Here is a 10,071-nt window from a genome sequence, read left to right as displayed (position 1 = left end):
ACAGTCTCACTTTGTTGCTCTCGGTGCAGTGCTGTGGTGTCATAGTTCACAGCAACCTCAAACTCTTGGGCTTAAGCAATTCTCATGCCTCAGCCTCCCAAGTAGCTGGGACTACAGGGGCCTGCCACAATGCCTGGCTATTTTTTTGTTGTAGTTGTCGTTGTTGTTTAGTAGGCCCGGTCTGGGTTTGAACCCGTCAGCCCTGGTCTATGTGGCCTGTGCACTAACCACTGAACAACAGGTACTGAGTCGAGTATTTGGTTCAGGATATTGGAGTTTAGTTTCAGTTACTCTCAACAGATACTTTTGCCTGCTGATCATGGTCAAGAGCCTAATGGCTAATGTGAACAGAACTACATAAGCAGAATCCCTTAGTGGGGCGATTTTCAAACTATATACTTACCCTGAAATCCAGTTAGAATACGGATTCTCAGATTTTGCCCCAGATCTGTTGCCTTCTGATTTCTGAGAGAGCTTGAAATCAGCATTTTAAGAAACTTTCCCAAAGTGACTGAGATTCAAGAAGTCCTTAGATAATACTTTAAATGTGGCTCATTTGAGGGAGCTTCACATTATATTTCCATATTATAAGGATTTGCCATTTCACCATCAGATTGAGGTTCCAGCCATAAATACTCAAAGACATCTATAGGGAAATGTCTTCTTTCCTCCAAGTGACTGTGAAATTGCAAAGGGAAGGTCTAAAAATGGGAATATTAAAATACAAAGAAAAGAATCTTAAGTATCTGTAAATACTTGATGGCGATTAGTGGTGGTGGGATTGCTTTTGAAGGTGTGCATTGCTAAATCCTAAATGAATTGGAAGGATACAAGGAGATACAGCCCAATAGGGTACGTAGGGAATTCCTAAGGGTAGACTTATAAAAAAAAATCCATGGAAACAGCCCAAGTGCCCATCAACCCTTGAATGGATTAAATAACTCTGTATATGTATACCATGGAATTTTATTCAGCCATAAAAAAGATACTTTACGTCTTTTGTATTTACCTAGATGGAGTTGAAGAACATTCTCCTTAGTAAAGTATGTCAAGATTGGCAAAGAAAGCATCCCATGTACTCAATACTAATACTAATTTGAAGCTAGTAGATGAACAACTACAGGCCTACGTGAGAGGAAAAACAAATTCAAGGAGGGGAGAGGGGGACAGAGGGTTCAGTAAGCTCCCACCTAGTGGGTAAAATGTAGAGGCATGTGGCATACCTCTCAGGTAAAGGACTCAAATGCAACTTGTACTTTTCCTAACAAATGCAAACAATGTAACCTAATCATATGTAGCCTTATATTAACCTGAAATTTATTTATTTATTTTTTGGAAAAGAGAGAAGGGATGGAAAACATGTAGGATGACCAGTGTCAGGGTTGGGAAGAAGCTAATGAAAGTTGGGTACAGAACATACAATGGTGGCTTCAAAGTGTAGGAGCCAGGAAGAGAGTCTGGAGAGAGGCAATTGAGAGAAACTGCAGACTATTCAGGATGTTACAATCTTGGGGACAGGGAACAGGAATAGTGTGGGAGCATAGCCTCTATTGCAAGCAGGGAGCAGGAGATAGTGAGAAAGCAGACGTCCTAGGAGCAACCAAAGTGAAATTAGCCAAATGGGTGATTAGAGGTAGTCAGGAAGTTAGTAGTGCTTCGATCCAAAGCCAAAAACTGTCTGTTGAAGGCCAGATAACAAAAGATTTTGTCCCTCGAGAGACAACAAAGGACTTGGTTAAAACCTATATTGTAACCTGGATTATAATTCCATTTCCCCTGGAAAGTGTAAATAGGGAAAGTTAATTTGAAAAAGTAGGACATCAAGTTTAGGGTCTGGTGACTATTATCTTTCCTCTGTATTAAAGAGAGTGTTAACTGTGAATACTGGAAGGGCCTATTAGTAGGTTCACCTGTGCAAAGTTGAGCACTCACTTGTCATTGCTACAAATGTAAGTAACTGTTCCCCAAATTTTCCTGTCAATGCTTTTGGTTTAGTTGTGTGCTGGGTAGACTGAGGGAGCCAGCTAGAGGGTGCTCAGGTCCATTTCAGTGTATATGTAACCCCAGTATAGTTTGCAATTAAAGAACAAGGTGCTCATCTTTTAAGGCCTGAAAATAGGAAGAAGAAGGACTGAAGTTTTCTGGTGTTTTTTTTTTTTTTGTTGTTGTTGTTGTGAAATGACAACAACAGATGGTCTCTATTACCATGATCTCATAATGCTCTCTTTTGTAATTCCAGAAATAACTTCAAGTTTTTTGAGCTGGGCTGGCTGAACTGTCTCCAGGACTTTTTAGCTAAGCAGCTGTTGGTAAGAATGCGATGGTGTAATGAAGCCATCTAGGGAAGCTGCTCTGAGGATAAATTGTCCTTGATCCCAGGATAGAGTTCTATCTAAAAAGGAAAATTTTTAGGCAGCTTTGCTGTGCTCTGAGTCTGCTACCAGGCCCTGGAATGTTGCTGCATGCCAACAGTAAATTTATCCCCAGGAAGTAGGACTTACTAAAATTGTAAATAGCTTCTGAAGAGATTTATTAATTCACCTATAAGGGTTTTATAGTAAATTATTACAGGAAGATGGAATTATCATGAGTACATCTCTGAGGAGGTTGATGTTGATGTCAGTAAGGACAACTATATTCTTTTACTCTACCTGTGACAGTATTTATTTATTTGTTTATTTTTCTTCCTTAATCAATAAGTTCATTCTTTTTATCTGAAAAACTTTATATAAAATTGCTGTTTGGTTGAGCTTTCAGCAGACTGCTCCTGCGCTCTGAGGAAGCTTGCCTTCTTTTGAGCTACCCAGTCTTTCTTCTGGGCAAGGGACATTTTGGGGTGGTTCTAGCTCCTTTTTTATTTTTTTGTGACAGAATCTCACTTTTGTCATCCTTGGTAGAGTGCCATGACATCATAGCTCACAGCAACCTCAGACTCTTGGGCTCAAGCAATTCTCTTGCCTCAGCCTCCTGAGTAGCTGGGACTACAGGCGCCTGCCACAATGCCCAGGTTTTTTTTTTTTTTTTTTTTTTTTTAGAGCTGGGGTCTTGCTCTAGCTTAGGATAGTCTTGAACTCCTGAGCTCAGGCCATCCACCCACCTTGGCCTCTCAGAGTGCTGGGATTACAGGCGTGAGCCATCGAGCCTGTCCCGTCACTTCTTTCTAATTTTTATCTTGGGCTTCTTCTCATAGACTGGATTATGTCATATAGCAGCATGAGCTTTCTTATTCACCTCCTCCATCGTGTCTGAAGTAACATTGTTCTTTATGTATTGAGAGAACTGTGTCTTGTAAGCATCTTCATCTTCTTCCGTTAGAGAATGCATATAATCGCCAACATTTTGACCCTGGATATGATTCAATGTACTTCAGCATTAAATTCCTTGCTTTCAGAATCATGACCAGGGAATCATTTGGTACTGTGGGGGATAGACCAGCTTCCATCCCTTGCTCCCTTCAAGGCCTCCAAAACTTTATTGCCAGTGGTAGTTTTGGCAAGGCCTTCATCTAAATAACATATAAAAGCACCACGCTGGCCATTGATGCTTTCCACATTGTATTCATCTCCGGTCACCTCCACTTGGCCTTCATAGATCTTGTCCATGCCAAACCTATTGCAAAGCCTGTGGGCCAACGGCAGGCCAGTACAATATGCTACAGCATAATTTGTCAGGCCAACCTGCACACCCTATTTTGGCAGTTTGTGTGCATAAGCTGTGCAGACTATCATATTCCCTTCTAAACGGACATAAGCAATCTGACAAATGATGTCTCTGTTAGTTACACAAACTATCATTCTGTATTTTTATCCTACATCACCAAGCGTTTGTAAGCATAGTAATTAGTTTTACCCTCTCGATGTCGTCTACGTTTCACTTGGTATCTCTTAAATTAGGCCTTATTTGTGAAAACTTTAACAAACCCCATTTTTCAAAATAGAAACCTGCATTTGTGGCCCTACACAGAGCTGGGGGAGGGGAAAGCTGGTGACAATATTTAGTTTAAATCAGCAAGACAATTCTTACACACTTATAAGGTAATGCTACATCATACTTTTATAAAAGAGAGCTATATATGGTTATGATATGACAAAAGTATAATGGAAATTTGCATTTTTATGTTCTTGATAGGGTTTATTCACTCATTCATTCATTTATTCTCAATGGTTACTAGGATTGCAAAATGGAATAAGACATTATTTCTTCTCTATAAGACCTTAAATCTAGAAGGGAGGACAGATATGGTAAAAACTAGTTGAAATCCAGTGTGGTGTTTTAAAGATATTTGGTAGCAGTGGTTCTCAGCCTGGGATACACATGGAAATCACCTGGAGAGCTTTTAAAACTCCTAATACCCAGGCAGCACCAGAGTGATTACTTTTGCCTGGAAGGAGAAGTAAACTCCTTAGCTGTGTCTTTAATGCTGAGTAGCTCACCAGATCAAAAAGAGAAGGAAGGACATTATAGGCATGGGAAATGGCGCTTGCAAAGGCACAGATAGGGGAAGCGCAAGTTCAGATCTTATTGCAAGAGAAGGGGCCATAAAGGTGTGTTTGGAGAAGTAGGCAGGAGCCGGATCCTGAAGGGCTCTGAAGAGATATCTGTATTATGCATTTTTTTATGGATCCACTGAAGGGTTTTAAGGAGGAGATTACCGTGAATATAATCAACATTTTCGTTTTAAAAGCTCACTCTGTTGACAATGTTAAGGAAGGACTGGATGACCGCAAACTGGGTCAGAGAGACAGTTAGGAGGTTATTACAATAATTCAGGTGAAAAGTCCTGTGGTTCTGGATTTAGGCCATGGCAATGGGGGTAAAGAGAAAGAAACAGATGTGAGAAATATCTGGGTAGTAAAATCAGTTTGGAACATAGATGGAGGGGATACATGGGTGAAAGGGCACAGAACTGTGGAGTTTCTCATTTGGGTTACTGGAAGAAAAAAAATCACAGACAGAAACAGAACTCAGAAAGGAAGTCAGTTTTGAGAGGCATGTGTTTGGTTAAATGTGACTGATGGACAATCAGGAAGAAATCACGAGGATGCATTTGAACATACAGGAATGGAGATTTAAACAGTGGACAGGGCTGGAGACAGAAAATTTAGATTTGTACTCATCAGAGTGATGGAAACTGTGGCAGTAGGTGGATTCTCTGAAAATCTGAAATTTTTCTCCTTTTCTTCCTCTTTTGCTTACCTTACCTGACAGCCCTCTAGTGACAACAAGCACATACTACATTTCTTAAAAGTGCCTCAACTCAGTTAATGTGATCATGAAATGAATATTCAGGACCTTGGGGTTACTTGAAATATTATTATATTACTATTTCAATATTAATGGCTAGTGGCATATCTATGCACCAAGCATACAAACTTGAGCCTAAAGCTGTTGTTTATTACAATTCAACAAGAGCCAAGAGAACTTGAAATTGACCTACTAGGAATCTATTTCTGTCCTCTAAATGAGGAGTTAAAGAGTTCCTTGTGAAAGAATTTCTTCTAAAACAGTAGTTGTCAACCTTGCCTACACATTAGAATCACCTTATGCCCAGGATGCATCCCAGACCAATTAATCAAAAACTCTGATGATGGAAACTGGGCCAGGCATTAATATTTATTAAATTTCCTCAGGTAATTCTTTGTACAGCCAAAATTGAGAATTGGTGCTGTAGATGACGAGAGACTAGATATGTACAGGTATGAGTCAAGGACACTGAACAATTCAGCAAGGGAAGGGTGGTGCTGGGTGCAACATATGTCTAGCAACCAAATTGTCCCTAAACCCAGTCCCCAGTGAGTCAGACTTGAGGTCATACTTGACTCACCATACCTGAGACCTAGGTCTAAGAAGTTATAGTTAGAAAGTAAAAGCTGAAGTAATGGTGTTCTCTATAAGCCTCGTAGTATAATAAGAGCCCAAGGAGTCAACATCTTTGACATTGGCAACAACATTGGTGGTATTGATGATGATGACACCTTCATTCAGCAAAATAAAATTTTATTGACAGGCAATGCTATGTGCCAGGCACTACTCTAGGTGCTGAGGACACAGTGGCAAACAGGATAGACAAGATTTTTTCTTGGATCATGGCTTTTAGGGGGTCTATTGGTTGACATGGACAAACAAAAAAAAATATTAGGCAGTGCTAAGTGCTATGCAGAGATTAAAATAGAGTGATATGATAGAGAATGAGTGGGTGCCTATTTGGATTGGTAAGTCAGGGAAGGTTGCTTGCTGCAGAGGTGACATTTGAAGTAAGATGTGAATGACAAGAAGGAGTCAGCCACATGAAGAACAGAGAGAAGAACATTCTAGGCAAAGAAATAGCAAATGCAGTGACTCTAATGCAGGAGCAAGCTTGGCATGTCTAAGGAACAGAAAGGAAGCCAATATAGCTGTATCAAACTGATAGAGGAGAGTGGCACAAGATGAGGTTATAGAGATAGCCAGGGGCCAGATCATGTTGAATTTTAATCTAATTTATGATAGAGAGTCACTGAAGGGTTTGAGCAGGGATATGATAAGACCTAATTTATATTCTAAAAGATCATTCATGTTACTGTTGTTGATAATGGATTGAATCAGTGCAAGAATGGAAACAGGGAGGTTAATTAGTAGAATATTTGCAATAGCATACTTATAGTGTTGGCTTGGGCCAAGGTAGTAATGGTGGGCTTGGAAAGAAGTTGGCATATTTGAAATATATTTTGGAAGTTGAATACATGAGACTTTTAAATAAACTGGGTGTGAGGATGAGGGGAAAAAGGGTACCAAGATGATGGTGATGGTGGCAGCAATTTTGGCAGTGGCATTGTTGAAGGTAGTAGCTCTGTTGGCAGGGGTACCTTCAATGACTTTGACAAACAGCAGGGGTGCCTTCAGCTCAGACATCAGCCCAGGCAGGCATCATGGAAATTGTTGACATACTAGCCATTCTTTGTGATGACAAGGACAGAAGACATTGTTCCTGGAGGAAAATGGCAGGTGTCACATGGCAGCAAAGCAGATTCATTTACAGATCACATGCAAAATAGCCTCCAAGTACTTATTCCCAAAAGTATCCAGGAAAAACTCAAGAAGGGTCAGAGATATACAATTTTGTGATTATGATTGTGATCTCACATTGTTTAAAGGCTGCTTGACAACAGTAAGCTGGATTACTCATTAAAGAGGTCTCAATCAAACCTATACTAAATTGTACATTATCAAATACATTTTTGGGGGTAAAAATTCCCTTGAGCAATGCAAAAAAGAGTAGTTTAAATTAAAATTACACAAGAAATCTTCAGATATGTGCTGATAAAGACTCAAAGATTACAGAAGTCAAATGTTATAATTGTTTGTAATTCTTCAGTCACATTCCCCCTCAAGAGATAATCACAATGAACTGTTTAGTGAGTTTCCTTAAAAATATTTTTCAGTGCTTTTCTGTGTGTGTACACACACGCACACACACACACATTTATATACAGTTTTTCATAAACTGTATGTTGCTTTTAAAAAAATCTAATAATACCCCAGAGGCATCTTTTCATGTCAGTGCATCTTCAGTTTTAGACAAAGTCATAGATTCTATCATGTAAATATCTTGCAATATATGTAAACACCCAGATTGTCCTCTAAGAAGAATGTTTCTGATTACACTGCCTCAGCTTCCTAAGTAGCTGGGACTATAGGCATCTGCCACAATGCCCAGCTATTTTTTGGTTGTAGTTGTCATTGTTGTTTTTAGCAGGCCCAGGCTGGGTTTCGAACCTACCGACCTTGGTGTATGTGGCCAGAGCCACAGGTGCCGCCAAAATAGGACATTTTCAATACTTTAGAAGGTCTCTGTGTGTTCCTCCTTAATTATTTCCACCTTCCTCACCACCAAGAGGCAATCACTATCTTGACTTTTGTTTTTAAAATTTCTTTATTTTATTCTTTACATTTTAACCAGCTGTATATAACACATTATTCAATTTTGAAAAAAAAAATTAGTAGTAAGCATTAACCTTGTGGTATTAGAGAAGGACAATACTGTCATTATTAAATAAAAGCTCCCAGAGGAAGAGTCTCTGGGGCAAAGGCTGTTTTCAGCTTCCTTGAGAATTTATAAGAATCCCTTCTAGTGAGTACAAGTGGTGCTTGGGAGCTAAATGTCCCAGGGGGCACAAACAGATATAAGGGACATTGGAAACCAAGAAGGGGGAAGGTTAGGGGGGTGAGGGGCAAAAACTTACCTGTTGGGTACAATAAAGACTATTCTGGTGATGAGCACACCAAAACCCCTGTCTTAAACATTATACAAGATATCCATGTAACAAAAACATTTGTACTCCTTAAGATTTTCAAATAAAACAAGAATCCTTTCTAAGGATGTTAGTGAGCAAAGTCGTGAGTGCTGCTGTGTCACACGGTAGAATGTTGGAGCTGACTGATGGCTTCAGGAAACTGATGTCATGTTAGCAGCTGGAAATTGCCCATATGGGGCAATGGGGAAGTTGGAGTTGGTGAGATATTGGCTGAAGGATACAAAATTTCAGTTAGACAGGAAGATTAAATTTAATAGAGAGATCATACAATATGGTCACTATAGTTAATAATAATGTACTGTATTCTCACCACAAAAAGTAAGGATGCATATGTTAATCAGCTCAATTTAGGCATTCCTCAATGTATACATATTTCAAAACATCATGTTGTATGACACAAATATATGTATGTTTGTAATTTGTCCACTAAAACATAAATTAATAAAAGGAATTACCCAGGGCAGTGCCTGTGGCACAAAGGAGTAGGGCGCTGGCCCCATATGCCAGAGGTGGCAGGTTCAAACCCAGCCCCAGCCAAAATATATACATATATATATATATATATATATATATATAGTTTAAAAGAAATTACCCATAGTAGAAATATTTTCTTCATGAAAATTGACAGGCCCTAAAATCAGAGCTTTTTCTTTTAATTAAAGCAAATTTTAGAAAGCCAGCTTACTAGAGTACCACCATGGTTCACAATGGTCAGGATGCATGGCAAGGCTAAGGTTTAGACCAGTTTTAAAACATATTGCAGAAATATGACCAGAGAGAATGGCTTGCTGTGTATTTTTTTAAATTCACCATCACCAACTTCTAGCTCTTAAGAATAGCTCAGAATCTGATACCCTGAGAAAAGAAATAGCGGAGGATGTTAACAAATGGAAGAATATATCATGCTCATGTCTGGGAAAAATCGATAGCATTAAAATGTCTAAAGTGATCTACAGACTTAATGCAGTTCCAATTAAAACAGTACTGCCATACTTTGAAGAACTTGAAAAAATACTTCTTCAATTCCCATGGAACTAGAAAAATCTATGAATAGCCAATGCAATTCTCCAAAATAAAAACAAATATGGAGGCATCATGTTACCAGACTTCAGGTTATACTATGAATCTATAGTTATCCAAATAATATAGTACTGGCATAAAAAAACAGAGACATAGACATATGCAACAGAACAGAGAATCTGGAGATGAAACCAGTCTCATATTGCCATCTGATCTTCAATAAACTAAATAGACATTTACAACAAGGAAAAGAATCCCTATTTAAAAATTGGTGCTGAGAGAACTGGTTGGCCACATGTAAAAGACTGAAACTAGACCTGCTCCTCTCACCACTTACAAAAATTAAATCATGCTGAATAAAAGATTAAAATCTAAGACATGAAGTGATGACTTTGGCCTGTACCACAGTGGTTATGGTGCCAGTCACACGCACTGAGGCTGGTGGGTTCGAGCTCGGACTGGGTCAGCTAAACAACAATGACAACTGCAACAAGAAAATAGCCGGGCATTCTGGTGGGCACCTTTAGTCCCAGCTACTTAGGAGGCTGGGACAAGAGAATCACTTAAGCCTAAGAGTTTGAGGTTGCTGTGAGCTGTGATGCCACAGCACTCTACCAAGGAAGACAAAGTGAGACTCTGTCTCTTAAAAAAAAAAAAAGAAAGAAAGAAAGAAAGAAATAGGGCCCTAACTAAGATGCAGGAATGAAAAAAAGTTATATTTAAGAAATACGGCTCAGCACCTATGGCTCAACCGGCT

The 10,071-nt window shown here is 39.2% G+C and overlaps 1 pseudogene; it reads right to left on the bottom strand.

The window, feature by feature from the left end:
* Positions 1-2,710: 2,710 nt before the first annotated feature.
* LOC100955678 lies at positions 2,711-3,931 on the bottom strand (annotated as a pseudogene).
* Positions 3,932-10,071: the final 6,140 nt, after the last annotated feature.

The sequence above is a fragment of the Otolemur garnettii genome, unplaced genomic scaffold (assembly GCF_000181295.1).
Source record: "Otolemur garnettii isolate 467f Iridium unplaced genomic scaffold, OtoGar3 scaffold00110, whole genome shotgun sequence".
Classification (NCBI taxonomy): domain Eukaryota; kingdom Metazoa; phylum Chordata; class Mammalia; order Primates; family Galagidae; genus Otolemur; species Otolemur garnettii.
Note: the sequence above shows the minus strand (reverse complement) of the source record. Positions and strands in the feature narration are given on the sequence as shown.